The following is a 16,272-nucleotide window of genomic DNA, read 5'->3' on the forward strand; positions in this document are numbered from 1 at the left end:
AAAACTTATAATATAGCATCAAGCACTCATATGTGTGCTAGGCCGAATGTGCTTGCAATTTCACAATCATTCTTCAACATCTTCTTCTTTAAACAAACATATTCATCACTTAGTTCATAACCAAAACATCATGTGCAAACATATATATACATATATGAGCATGGCGAATTTCAAGGTGTCCATAGCCATCCAAAACACACACATTTTAACTAACATGCAAGAAGCATGAACCATGCTCATGAATGCATCATGGCGAATATGACAATCATGCCCTTTTCAACTTCAATCATGGTTAAACAAAAAGAAAACTCAAAGTCTTACTCAAGATGGCTACAAAGAAATCTCAAGAGTAGACAATCCATCATTGCATGCATCATCATCAAGCTTCACACTTAGCATGCAATGGCTTTATCACCATAACAACTTTGGCCAAATACCATTTCCATGACATAACAAAGATTTGAGCCATGGCTAACATGCACATCAAGTTAGCAACCAAAACATGCATGAAACTCCTAACACAACCTCATACATACCTTAATCTTGATGCCAATTTAGCCAAATCACCTTCTAGATCTCTTCTAAACCAAGCATGAAGCAAAAATCCTCTTTCTTCCTCCTTATGATTTTCGGCCAAAAGGATGAGAAAGGAAGAACACAACAAATTTTTTTTTTCTTCCTTCTTTCTCAACTCACGGCAAGGGGGGGATTACCACACTCACACACATTTTTTTTTTTATTTTTTTATCACCCATACACCTTTGTTTATTATTTCACCCTAATGCACCAACAAAACATGTTTCATGACATGTTTAGCCCATCCTCCCTTGTCATGGCCGGCCACCACCTATAAAAAGGGGGAATTTGACATGCAAGTCCATTAGTTTGCATGCATGCTTTAATTAGTCATCACACATTTCCCTATCATACTTTCAAAGTTCACTACTAAGTCCTTTCTTGTGGAATTCACCCTTATAACACTAAATCAATCATCATAAAATGTCATACATGAGCACACACATATTATAGGCATCAAAATAAATTTTTAATTATTTTTATTGCCTCGGTTTTGTGGTCCCGAAACCACATTCCGACTAGGGTCAATTTTGGGCTGTCACAAACCATGTTATATTCAACCACACACATGAACCAAATACCAAAATCGAATTTACTACCACATATAATCACATTTTATATTCCCTTATTGAACCAATAATTTGATTTTTATTTAAAGCCGAACTACAAGCAAACATGTCATAGGCATATGTATTCATATTTCATATGTTCAACAGTTCAAATAGATAACCATTCGGTTATCAAATTTAACCTCAATAAGTAATAACATTTCCATCACTCAAATTTTAAACTAAACATACTATCCCATATCTTAATATCAAAACAATATATCACTTATAGTTACTCAAATGACCATCAAACATACCCAAAATATAATCATCATTTTACCATATTACCAATACAAATTATACCACTTCTCATGCTTCTAAAATGAGCTAACTAATAAGCCGAATAAACACTCTACTTACCATTATACACAAATTTTAAAACCAAATATATCAAAACTAGCCTATACATGCCACATAACCAAATCTCAAAGCATTTATTTATCGAAGCGAAAACTGGATAGTGTGATGAGGTCTCCTACAACTTCCAACCCAAGCAAGTCTCTGAAACTCTATAAACATAGGAAAAACACACAGAGTAAGCTTTAAAAGCTTAGTAAGCCATAAGCAAATAAAATCAACTTAATGATATGTATAGTTCAATTTAACTAGACCGAATTTAACAAATCTTAACCACATATACATTCATCATACTCATAAATTCATATGATTACATTAAGTAGCCTCATTTGCCTCATTTCTAAATGAACATATAAATCTCATACATACTTGATTCATCTAGCTCATTTTTTCATATTCACTTGCACAAAAGCACATCTCATTCTCATACATTACATCTATTTTACTTACTCATAATTCATTTACATACATTCTTCATTCATTGTCATGTATTTCATAAATAATCATTAGATACATACTCACCTTTCATTTCTGAATTTCATAAACAAAACATACGTACCTGAATCGGATATACTTTCACACAGTTATTCATTTCTCAGAATGCCTGTTGAACCGTTCAAAATCAATAAGGATACTCGGATAGCTCAAAGCCCTTACAATGCCAACGTCCCAGACGTGGTCTTACATGTAATCAAATATCGATGCCACTATCCTAGAAAAGGTCTTACACAAAATCATATAGGATGTCAATGTCCCAGACATGGTCTTACACGTAAATCTCAAATCAATGTCAACATCCCAGACATGGTCTTACACGATAACACATATCAGAATCCTATGTCATGACATATGTATCTTAACTATTCCTATGGTTTGTACGGGGCTTCAAACATCGTAATTCGATCTGTTTAAGCTCATAACTAATTCTCCAATGCTTTATTTCTTTCGGTATATACACATATATTTATTATAATTCAATTCGGTACATATAATACATATAGAATCGAATTTAACCACATTTATTTACTTATGAGCTTACCTCGTACTAACATGAATGGACCGAGCGACTATTCGACAATTTTTAACTTTTGCTGATCCAAATCCGACTTGCTCATTTCTTGATCTAATTCAATAAAAAATTAGCTTATTTAATCTCATATTCAATCAAATTTATCCAAAAACACATAAATGGGCTAATTACAATTTTTCCCCTAACATTTCACATTTTTCGCAATTTAGTCCCTATTTCACAAAACACAAAAATATTCAAAATTTGACTACACCCATGCTTGGCCGAATTTCACTAAGGTACCTAACAGCCCATTTATTTCATTTATTTCACATTTTGACCCTTCAATTTACAAATTTCTTAATTTAGTAATACTCATTTTTATCAAAAATCATTTAATTAAACATGAAAATCTATTAACACATTTTTTTTTCATCATCAAACACAAAAATCATCAAGCTTTCAAAAATGGAAAAACAAAAAATCATCATCAAATTCAAAAATTCAAGCATGGGTTACTAGTACTCAAAAAAACGATCTTCAAAACATAAAAATTATCAAAAACCGAGCAAAAACGAACCTTAAATCAAGCTTGGACCATAGCCGAATGTTTGAAAGCTTTAAACCTTTTTTTCTTTCTCAAGTTTATGTCAAAATATGAGCATTTGCATGTGTTTTTATTTTCTTTTTATGTTATGATTTATTATAATAACATTTTTAACTAATTACAAAACTAACCTTAATGATTTTAATGATAAAACTTATAATATAAGCCCATTACCGTCCATGCATATTTTCAATGGTCAAATTACAACATAAGGCCCCACGTAATAACAGCCATAGTAATATAGCACTTTAACAAATAGAAGGCCACTTTTACATTTTACGTGATTAAGCCCTTTTTCACAAATCGACACTCAAACAATAAAATTTTCATACAAAAATTTCACACATATCAATTCACATACTTTAAGCACAGAAAATAATATTAAAATATTTTTCTAACTCGGATTTGTCCCTAAACCACTGTTCCAACTAGGGTCTAAACCGGGCTATTACAATTCTCCCACTTTTAAGGATTTTCGTCCCCGAAAATCTTACCAGAAATTAGATTAAGGATTTGCTTCCACACACCACATTTTAAATTCACACATAGCTTCGAATTTCAATCTCTTTAATCTCACAATTGAAATTCTGATTTGTCTTTCGCTATACGTCATATCAGACAAAAACTGTTTCTAACTGTATTGAATTACTTTCATCTTTTGCTCAATTTTTTTCTGATGGCATTAATCGCGTGAATCATTTTCTCACAAAACTTGGTCCCGAAACAACGGAGCTCAGTAACTGTAACCTCGTACTCACAGCTTACCATAGTTTCTAACAGAATTACCATATAAATTCTAGATTTCAATCTAAAACAATGTTGACTGGCACCTTGTGCAAACTGACAGTCACTGAAACGAATAACTCAGCTGATTTATCAAAAGAGAAATCTATACATAGGAAAGACTTATTCAGACAGTTAACAATAATTCAGATAATATCTATCTTTTCAACGATAAGAGATGATCCCGATACTAAATTCATCAAAATATTCTATTTCACCATTAGTCAGATATCAAAACATGCTGAAATAATCCTAAAGACACTTAATAATTTACTTTAACCTATTGATAGCTTAGACATTTAGACACAATATCAGAAATATTACGTTTTATACTCATTTATCAATACCACTTTTTCAGCTTATCATGCATCTTGTTACTCCTATATGAACAGACTAACTAACACTGTGAGCCACCTACAACAATGGTTATACAAACTCAGAGCTTCTTGGTATACACACTCTATCACGAAGCAATAAACAATCATCAATTCTACATCTGAAGTTCTGAATCAGCCAATTTATGCTGAACCCCTTTTTAATTTATAATTTGGTAACACATTTCTAAGTTTTACGAATTCACTTAGTAAGCATCAATTTAACTTCTAATCCAACTATCATATAATCACCATCTAATAAGATCAATCATATATTTATCACTCGTAAAGTACACAAAAGTTTCTTATTCAGATCATTTGAGATTATAATCATTTCCCTCGGATAATAATATTTACTCACAGACTCTAAAGTTTTTCGACGATTCAAGCTAGCTTTGCTGTGCCAAGTTCAGATCTTGCTCTACAACATCAAACATTTTAAACTCTTGTAATCATCAGATATGTCACATAACTCTTTCCAGCAGCTTTAACTGTATGGAATAATAAGATATCTCTGTACACTCTATTATTAGAACACACGTCAAACCGTTCATTGGGGCGTAACTGAAAATCATAAACTTTTTCTTCAACTTAGGCTGAACAAGAGCTGATGTTTTAGTTAACAATATCTTTGTGCAAATGAAACTTCAACAATCGAACTAACTTTAATTTATCACAACATTTCTCAGTTAGAGTTGTTTTGATAGATATAATTCTATATCAAGTCTTCAAGAATACAAATTCTTCTTCTAGACCATCCCTCAGTTCACACGTGTACGTTTAAAGTTTATTTCCAATCCGGTGAATAATTCAGACACATATAACCCAATTATCTCTTTTTTTTAAGCATAGAATGCAAATCAGACTAAACCACTGAATTAATCTTTTCGAAGAAATCTTTCTTCTCATTAGATAGAATAACCCAGATATATCATTACACAGATGCCACAATCATCAAATAGAAATCATAACGTCATAATAAGACTGACATCTTACCCGTAGCAATAGATAATATCCTGTTTGTTAATGAAGCATCTGAACCTAGAAGAAAATCAAATATGATTTGAACAACAACCAATGCAGAAGCACAACTTTTATAACTTTGATAACGGTACAGCAGTACTCTAAAATTTCGGAATAGAAATTATGATTAAGTAGATATCTCTTATAGATAATCAGATAGAATCATAAGAAAACCAGAATGGCGAAATTTTCAACATCTGAAGTTACACAGAATATCAAAAAATTTCAACCCATATAGAATGATATCAACCCTGATGATATCCCAAAAAATGTCCAGAAAGAACAATATCACTCATAATTACTGTAATCCTCAGTAATAGAAGCAATATAATCTTCACGTATTTTCAACAAAACAATAGCCAGTAGAAATAGAGTATTAGCATCAAACAAATTTTACCGTCGATTTTCATATCCATACAAAGGAATAAGTACCAGAGAAAGACATAACAATGTCGAATATGACCCAAATAGACCAAAAATACTTTTATCTATTAACATGTTTAGCTAATGTTCTCATACAATAAGAATTCTTTCTGAAATTTAACAGTCACATATACTTCTGAGGATAAATGTACACATAGAATGCCAAGAAGAAATCATAGTAACTACTCGACTATAATCACTGCACTCAGCCATAAATACAATTCAAATATTAATCCACTGTCTAATTCTGTCATCAAAAATTTTCACATTATCCCTTCACTAACAGAAATCAATTCAAAAGAATTTCAATTAATACCTTTCTTTAGATATCATACCTGAATAGGTCATTTAATTGGAGTTAAATTCTTCTGTAACAGTATCTTTGCATAATTTGAATAGTCTTTAGAACTTTTCAGTATCTCCTTTAGTACCATCTTCATATGCTGATTCATTCTCTTTTCTGAATACATTAGAAATCTTTCATTCACAAATCTTCGTAACTGTACACTCATAAACTTATTCAACCCAAAATCCTACAGATTTTATAGTAACATTTTACTGATAAGGGGGGTGAGGGTAGTTAATCTTCAAATTTAACTCTTTCATACATGCACTTAGCACATACTATCACAAATAGTCAGTTCATTTCTAGTTTCACATTCTCAAAACATTTAATAAGCATTTGCTTTTAATCACTTTTGTTTTTGACACATTGTTCATATGCCAACTCAAATTACTAATTCATGAACAAAACATTTCATATAATAATCATATTCCAAATATCATAACTCATATGCTCATATAATTATAAAATTTATCAATATCTAAATGTCATACTCTTTGATCCATACCTTTATGAGTTTCAACTCATAACTAACACATTTCAATTCAAACATTTGAGTACACATTCTGTACTATCAGAATTAGCTAAAACTTATCTATCTCATCAAAATAATTTTCGTCAGAATCGAGAGATATTACACTATCGTAGGTTAAATGTGGCATGTATAGCTAGAAGCTTGGACCATGGCCGAATGTTTGAAAGCTTTAAACCTTTTTTTCTTTCTCAAGTTTCGGTAAAAATATGAGCATTTGCATGTGTTTTTATTTTCTTTTTATGTTATGATTTATTACAATAACATTTTTAACTAATTACAAAACTAACCTTAATGATTTTAATGATAAAACTTATATAAGCCCATTACCGTCCATGCATATTTTCAATGGTCAAATTATAACATAAGGCCCCTATAATAAAAGCCATAGTAGTATAGAACTTTAACAAATAGAAGGCCACTTTTACATTTTACACTATTAAGCCCTTTTTCACAAATTGACACTCAAACGGTAAAATTTTCATACGAAAATTTCACACATATCAATTCAAATAATTTAAGCACAGAAAATAATATTAAAACATTTTTCTAACTCGAATTTGTGGCCCAAAACCACTGTTCTGACTAGGGTTTAAACCGGGCTATTACACTAACTATACCCAAAATATTCCAATTGATAGTGTGACCGAGCCTCCGACGTCCTTTGATCCCCAAGCTAGCTTGGCAACTCTATAAGAAAATGGAAAAGAGAGGGAGTAAGCATAGAGCTTAGTAAGCTTGCATGTAAATAATAAACAATAAAAATATGCATTTTCAGACAAATACATAACATAATTTAATTCATCTTATTCTCAACAATCATTGTAGCCATATCCTATCTCATTCGATTTATATAATGTTCAATATAACTCAAGATCATAATTCCTTCATTCTCATCTTACCAAGGTTTAATCATTTCGTAATCTCGATAACTACAAGCTTGGTGTACATACCTGTACTCTTTCAACATGATCATACCTCGTTAATTCTTTGACAAATCCTTGGACTACCCGTTGAATCACTTGGAATACTAAAGGATACTTAGGAAATCATATTCACATAGTAGGGTGCCAATGCCATATCCTGGATATGGTCTTACATGGGACCACTTATTGATGCCAAAGCCATGTCCCAGACATGGTCTTACATGGGATCAAACATATCGAAGTTGATAGCCCAGCTATGGTCTTATACGATGTTCTCATATCGATACCAATGCCTTGTCCCAAACATGGTCTTACATAGGATCACATAACGATGCCAATGCCATGTCCCAAACAAGGTTTTACATAGGATCACATATCAATGTCGATGCCATATCATAGATATGGTCTTATACAGATCTCATCAACCCAAAGATCATGATATTTATACCGTAAGTATTCCTAAGGTTCAACCAACTTCCATTGCCAAAATGTAACACCCCAAACCCGGCTTAGACATTATGGTCGAATCTGGCAATGTCACGTGATAGTGCTTTCGAAATCTAAATCGTTGATAAATCATTTTTGTTATCTTATATAATCTCTAAATCAAGTTATTTGTTTCCATAACATTACACGTTGTTATAATTTGCAGAAGCTTTTAAAACGATTTATGTAGTGGTGAGTGTTTTGAAAGAAAACATTTGTAACTTTTGAAAACCCATGTTTCCCTACCACTAGTGATTACGAATCATAAGCAACGATAAACAAATCCCAAATTAAAGTAAAAATCCATAAAGGCCTTATTACAGTAAAAATACCCATGAAAATATATGCGGTTGTGTAGCCGCCTTTGAGTCCCTCGCTGCACTGATCCACCTATATCTAGGGATTACCTGCACAGTAAAACAAAAGGGGTGAGTTTACAAAAACTCAGTATGTAATCCCCATGAGCAAAAATAGATAGTATATAGATAATCACAGTCTGGGCATAAGCCTTTTTTCAGTAACAGTGACAGACTAGTTTGGGCCTTAGCCCATCTCAGTACAATAATAGTCACATATATGCAGTCACAAGAATCCTACCCAACTAGCCTCTACACACCATCTCTGCCCAAACCTACACTCCATGTGGGGATATAATCAACCCACCCAACCACACTCTAAGTAGTACCTAATGCGACACAATACAGTAATATGCAACTGAGTTGTTAGTAAATCAGGCTCGAGGCCTTTTAGTGCATTTCCTCTGAATAATATAACCCCCAACCCAATGCAATGCAATATACAACATATCATGCCAAATCATAGTACTATACATGCATTCAGTACAGTTTTAGCAGCAAGCCTTATATGCAGTCATTTAGATGTTTATATCACATAAGCATATAACAATCATTTCAGTCAATCAGGGGTCTAAGTATACTTACTGACCTTGTAGTAGGTTCACAGTCGTCTCGGGTAACCAGTGCAGCCTTAGCAGTTTAACAGTAAAAATGGGCCCACAAGCCAATGTTGTTTGCCCGTGTGGGCCCACACGACCCAAATCGATCTGGCTCGTGTACCGCACACGGCCAACCTCGTCGACCACACGCCCGTATTCAATCACACGGCTTACCACATGGGTAGTCGCACGCTCGTGTGGTGTCGACGATTCATAATTTTAGCTTTTTGTCGATCTCAGTCTGCGAGGTTGTGTTTACACACCTGGTTACGAAAAATGCACAAACCGTTCTTGAACACTCCAAACCTATATTCAACCATAACACACAATTAATCACATAACAACTAGACTAAAACTACCCTTCATCAAAACACTTGTCCAAAAGATCGACTGCCTTTTGCCTTGTTTAACAACCGAGGCCTTGTACACTTAAACCGTTGATAAGAGTGGTCATTATCTCCACGGTTAGTACCTGTATTCCAATTGAACCCCTATTAGTAAGTATCCGCATGTCTAGCTTGAAGCAAAACAAAAATCAACTTACTGAAAATGCAACCCAAGTATAGGGGAAAGAAATCTACACCCCTAGTAATAATTAGCAACTTAATCACAATAATAAATAAAAAGAAAGAAATCAAAAATAGTGATTGTAGGTAGCGAAATTGGCAGCAAAAGGGAGGTGTTTGGTGAAGCAACCACTACGGCAGAAAGAGAAAGGAAACTATTATTGCGCACCAAAAACCGATTGGTCAAAGAACAAAAGGAGAACGGCGAGAAGAGGCAGGTATCAGCTACAAGAAAGGAAGTCGGTAGCCAGAAAAATAGAGTGTGCAAAATGGCAGGAAAGCAAACAAGATGAAAAGAGAGAAAATTGCCAAAACCGAAAGAGTTGTGAGAGTAAGAGGAAGAGTGTTCGGCCAAAGAAAGCAAGAAGAGGAAGCTTGCTAGAGGAGTAGAAGAAGAAGAGAAAATCGATAAGCAATGGGGAGGAATGATTGCCGTAGGGAAGAACAAAGTCGAAATAGAAGAAAGAAAAAGATACTCGTACGAACTCTTAGCAACATTAAGCCTCTAAAAAGTGAATAAAAAGTCAACAAAAACCAAAATGGAGAGAAAGTACCATCCAAAGCCGAAATCTTGAGAGACAAGAATTCAAGTTCGGCACCAACTCTCCCACTCCTCAAATTCCCATAATTTCCTCCCCAAATCCCTTAAAACCGACCACCCCTCCCTCAGCCACCTAATTCAAATTCCACTACAACTCTTCAGTAGTTCAGTTAGACTAAAACACCCACACGGCACTAGCAGTAAAATAAAACACCCCATTATGCATACCATGACTGAAACTCAAGTCCACCAGCACTTTGCCATTCTACTTAACCACCAGACCAACAGGCCATTCTGACATGTTACACCCATATTTATTTAAAAATCTACTGACTAGAGACAGGTGTCAACTCATTTAGAACAAAAATGTTGCACAAGCCAAGGCTTGAACCCAAGACTTCTCAGACGCTTCCCAAAACACTTAACCATTGAAGTAAATACACATTTGTGTCACAACATAAATAAATATTAAATATTTTTAGGGCGTTACAACTCTACCCCCTTAAAGAAAATTTCAGCCTCAAAATTTTACTTTATTAGAATAGATGAGGGTACTATTATCGCATTGCATCCTCAGGCTCCCACGTGGCCTCCTCAGAGCTGTGATTATGCCAAAGAACGTTAACCAGTGGGATAGACTTCCTCCTTAAAACCTTTACATCATGATCTAATATCTGAACTGGTTCCTCCTTAAAAGTCAAATATAACCTAACCTCAATCTCCTCAACCGAAATAATATGCATGGGATCAGAGTGGTAGCGTCTTAACATAGAAACGTGGAATACGTCGTGAATCTGATCTAACTCTAAAGGTAACTCCAACTGGTAGGCAACCGTTCCCACTCATTTCAATATGTGATAAGGCCCGATAAACCTAGGGCTTAACTTACCTTTATGTCCAAACCTCAATACCTTCTTCCATGGCGAGACATTGAGAAAAATGAAGTCCCCCATAGAATACTCTATCTCTTGACATTTCAGATCTACATACGACTTTTGTCTATCTGATGCCACTTTCAGTCGATCTCAAATCAGTCTAACTTTATCCTCGTTATCAGAAACTAGTTCAGGGCCCAGAACACGCCGATCGTCCAACTCAGTCCAACATGAAGTAGTGCGACACCTACAACCATATAATTCCTTGTAAGGTGCCATCTGTATGATAGACTGATAGCTATTTTTATAAGCAAATTCTACTAGCGACAAGTAATCCTTCCAACTACCTCGGAAATCAATCACGCAACTCTTTAACATGTCCGCCAGTATCTGAATCACCTCTCTGATTGACCGTCTGTCTGAGGATGGAACACAGTACTGAATTCCAATCTTGTACCTAGAGCTTCATGTAACTTTTTCCAGAACTGAGATGTGAACGAAGATCTTTATCAGATATTATTGAATCTGGTACCCCATGCAGTCTCACTATCTTAGACACATACAATTTAGCCAGCTTCTGCAATGAGTAGTTAGAACGAACTGGTATGAAATAGACGGACTTGGTCAATCGATCCACGATGACCCATACTGAATCCTTCTTAGTAGGCGTTAGGGGCAACCCACTAATGAAGTCCACAGTCACTCTCTCTCATTTCCAAAGTGGAATCTTAACTGTCTGTAACAAACCCGAAGGTAACTATTGCTTAGCCTTAACCTGTTGGCAAGTCAGACATTTACCCACGAAATTGATAACCTCTCGCTTAAGTCCTGGCCACCAATATAACTTACAAAGGTCTCAGTACATCTTATTCCCGCCATGATGCATAGCATAAGGGCTACTATGCCCCTCTCACAGTATAGACTGCCTCAAATCAGCATCCTTCAGTACACAGATTTCCCCACTGAAACAGAGCACCCCTTTGCTATTTAGTCCAAAATCCATAGTATCCCCACTCTCAACCTATCGAAAACAAAGACCCAATGACTCGTCCTCGAACTGTTTACTCTTAATCTACTCAATCTACATCGGTTTAACCTGAAGTTCGGCCAACAAACTGAGGAAAGCAAACATCGCTCTTAGATCAGTCATAGCTCTACGACTCAGTGCATCCACCACCATATTGGCCTTACCAAGATGGTATTCGATCGTACAGTCATAGTCTTTAAGTAGCTCAATCCATCTACGCTGCCTAAGATTTAGCTCCTTCTGAGTGAGGAGATACTTGAGGCTCTTGTGATCAATGTAGATAATACACTTCTCATCGTACAAATAATGCCTCTAAATTTTCAGCGCGAATACCACCACAACCAATTCCAAGTCATGCATCAGATAATTCGCCTCATGAATCTTAAGCTGACGAGATGCATACACTACTACCTTACCCTCTTACATCAACACACATTCCAAACCAACATGTGATCCATCGATGTAGACAATGAACTCTTTATCTGACTCTGGCTGTATCAAGACAGGGGCCTCAATCAGTACCTTCTTGAGCGTCTCGAAGCTTTTCTGCTGCCCATCAGTCCAATTAAACGACACACCCTTACGTAACGACTTAGTCAAAGGTGCTGCAACCCCTTTACAAATCGTCTATAATACCCTACCAGTCCCAGAAAACTGTAGATCTCAAATACAGTCTTAGGCGCCTTCCAATCCAAAGCAGCCTCAATCTTTCAAGGATCAACCCTAATCCCTTCAGCAGACACCACATGGCCCAGAAATGTTACCTCCCGTAACCAGAACTCACATTTACTGAACTTGGCGTATAGTTGTTTCTCCCTCAGAATTTTCAGAACCACTTGGAGATGTTCATCATGATCATCTTTAGTTCTTGAATACACGAGAATGTCATCAATAAAAACCATTACAAACCGATCCTGGTTGGGCTGGAACACTCAGTTCATCAGATCCATAAAAGCTACTAGTGCATTCGTCAGTCCAAATGGCATCATTAGAAACTTGAAATGACCATAACGAGTCCTAACCACTGTCTTGTATACATCAATCTCTTTAACCCTCAGTTGATGGTACCCAGATCGGAGATCAATCTTAGATAAAATTGAAGCTCCTCGAAATTGGTCGAATAGATCATCTATCCTCGGTAAGGGGTACTTATTCTTAATGGTCAATTTATTCAGTTGCTGGTAATCGATGCACATACACATGGATCCATCTTTCTTTTTCACAAACAAAACTGGTGCTCCCTATGGAGACACATAGGGCGGATGAAACCACGATTGAATAATTCTGGAAACTAAGCCTTAAGCTCCACAAGCTCATTCTGTGCCATTCTATAAGGGACGATGGACACCGGAGCTGTAGCAGGCATGAGATCAATCCCAAACTCAACTTCACAGTTTAGAGGTAAACCAGGTAGCTCATTAGGAAAGACACCCAGAAAAATCTTTAACTATTCTAATATCTTTAACAGAAGAAACCCCAGACTCTGAAAAATTGATGTAGGCTAGATACGCCTTACATCCTTTACGAACCAACCTTTCCACCCTCAGTGTAGAAATCACATTCGATAAGTAGTTCCGACGTTCCCCAATTACAACCACCTCGATGTCCTCCATAGTTCTCAGTACAATCCATTTAGTGGCACAATCCAAACTCACTCGGTGTTTAACCAGCCAATCAATTCCCAGTATTAAATCAAACTCTCTAAAAGGAATTTCCATCAAATCTGCCAAAACAATAACCCCTTGAACCTCCAAAGGAACATCTCTAAATAGTTTATTTAACCTCACCGACTGGCCTAATGGATTCAGTACAGTAACCTTACTCGTAGTGCTCTCAACCAAGATACCCAAAGTCTTAGACACAGTACAAGCTATATAGGAGTGAGTAGATCCTATATCTATCAGTACAGTATAAGGTACATCATAGATAAAGAACATACCCGTGACAACATCCAGAGCATCTCCATCCTCTCGGTGATGTTTAGCATAAACTAGGGTTGGCTACCTTGCCTCAGTATGTCCAGCACCTCTGCCCAGTGCTCTCTGACCACGGCCCAGATCATTCCCACCTCTAGCCTGACCACGTCCTTTTGGTGGCTACTGAACACCCCTCGGCAGGTGTGTAGTACCTAAACTTAGGGCTTGCATCTGATCAGGACTCCGTTGACACTCTCTGATATAGTGCTCCAATAATCTTCACCTTAAACACGCCCTAGTCCTTTTCTAGCACTCGTCCTAATGGCATCTCCCACAATCAGCACAGGGCTACGGTCCAGTAACAGCAACAGGGGCCCCAACTTTGAGTGGCCATCAACTCTGGCATTTTTCTTAGGCCTCAAAAAGGAACTCAAGGGCTCTGAATCCCTTTTGTTCCTACCTCTCTCTTTCTTACAGTTTTGGCACTCAGCGCGCTTCTCTTCCTCGGCGATTTTCACCTTATCAACCAATGCAACAAAATCTCGCTCCCTCTGTGGAGCTATCAAAAGTCGTAAACTATCCCTGAGGACATCCTTAAAGCATACACATCGCTCATACTCAGTCGCCACCATCCCTCGCGCATAGTGGCTTAGTCGCAAAAATTCAGCCTCATATTCGGCCACTGATCTACCCCCCTAAATTAGATTGAGAAACTCTCTTATACGGGCATTGACATAACTGGCACCCACATACTTCCCCTAGAAATTTGTCTTGAAGAACTCCCAAGACAGTCGATCGGGTTGAGTGCCCTCTTTAATCATAAGCCATCACTGGTAAGCCTCATCTCTCAACAATGACACTGCACCCTTAAATTTCTACTCGAAGGTGCAGTCTAGATCGTCCATGATCCTCTCTGTGGCCTCAATCCAATACTCAGCCACATTAGGGGCAACTCGAACAATATCCTGGAAAATCTCAGCTCCATTAGACCGGAATCGTTTTATAACGGACCCTCGGCCTACAACACCAGTATTGGGCCCAACGACCCTCTTCAGAATTCGTAACATAGCTTGGGACAGCGCGTCGTCCCCAGCCGTATGATCATGAGACCCAGTCTCAGTCACAGGTGAAGCCGGCATCTCTTTAGTTTTTACATTAGGTATGTACCTCTAGTGCTCATTATTGAATTACATTTTATCTGTATTAACAATTTTATGCATCAATGTTATAGTTCCAGAGTTTATTAACAAATATTTTGTGGGAAACAGTGTTAATAATTCAAATTTCATCTTCGCAGTCTCACTACAGTTTTAATTTCTTCTCAATGTATACTACTAAAGTATTTTCAGTACAATATGCTATCTATAATAGCCTCAGTATTTACTATCTATAGCATTTTAATAAAAAATGCATAATAGTTACAGAAAACTTACAAGATCGACGCTGAAGACTCAATGTACCACATATTCAGTAAAACATTTCAAAACATTTCAAATCATTTGGAAGAAAAAATTCAAGTTTTAGAACCCAAATCCACAGCCGAGTTTTACAACTTGGCTCTAATACCACTAAATGTAACACCTCAAACCCGGTATAGACGTATGGCCGAATCGGGCGATGTCACATGATAGTGCTTTCGAAAACTAAATCGTTGATAAATCATTTTTGTTATCTTATATAATCTCTAAATCAAGTTGTTTGTTTCCATAACATTACACATTGTTATAATTTGTGGAAGCTTTTAAAACGATTTACGTAGTGGTCAGTGTTTTGAAAGAAAACATTTGTAACTTTTGAAAACCCATGTTTCCCTATCACTAGTGATTACGAATCATAAGCAACGATAAACAAATCCCAAATTAAAGTAAAAATCCATAAATTCCTTATTACAGTAAAAATACCCCACATAATAATACTTATAATCATAATCAAATATGAAAATATATGCGGTCGTGTGGCCACCTTTGAGTCCCTCGCTGCACCGATCCACCTGTGTCTGGGGATTACTTGCATAGTAAAACAAAAGGAGTGAGTTTATGAAAACTCAGTGTGTAATCCCCATGCGCAAATAGATAGTATACAGATAATCACAGTCTGGGCATAAGCCCTTTTTCAAAAACAGTGATAGTCCAGTTTGGGCCTTAGCCCATCTTAGTACAGTAACAGTCACATTTATGTAGTCACAAGAATCCTACCCAACCTGCCTCTACACACCATCTCCATCCAACCCTACACTCCGTGTGGGGATATAATCAACCACCCAACCTTACACTCCGAGTAGTATCGAATGAGGCACTATACAGTAATATGCAACTGAGCTACCAATAAATCAGGCTTGAGGCCTT

The sequence above is a fragment of the Gossypium arboreum genome, chromosome 11, assembly GCF_025698485.1.
Source record: "Gossypium arboreum isolate Shixiya-1 chromosome 11, ASM2569848v2, whole genome shotgun sequence".
Classification (NCBI taxonomy): Eukaryota; Viridiplantae; Streptophyta; class Magnoliopsida; order Malvales; family Malvaceae; genus Gossypium; species Gossypium arboreum.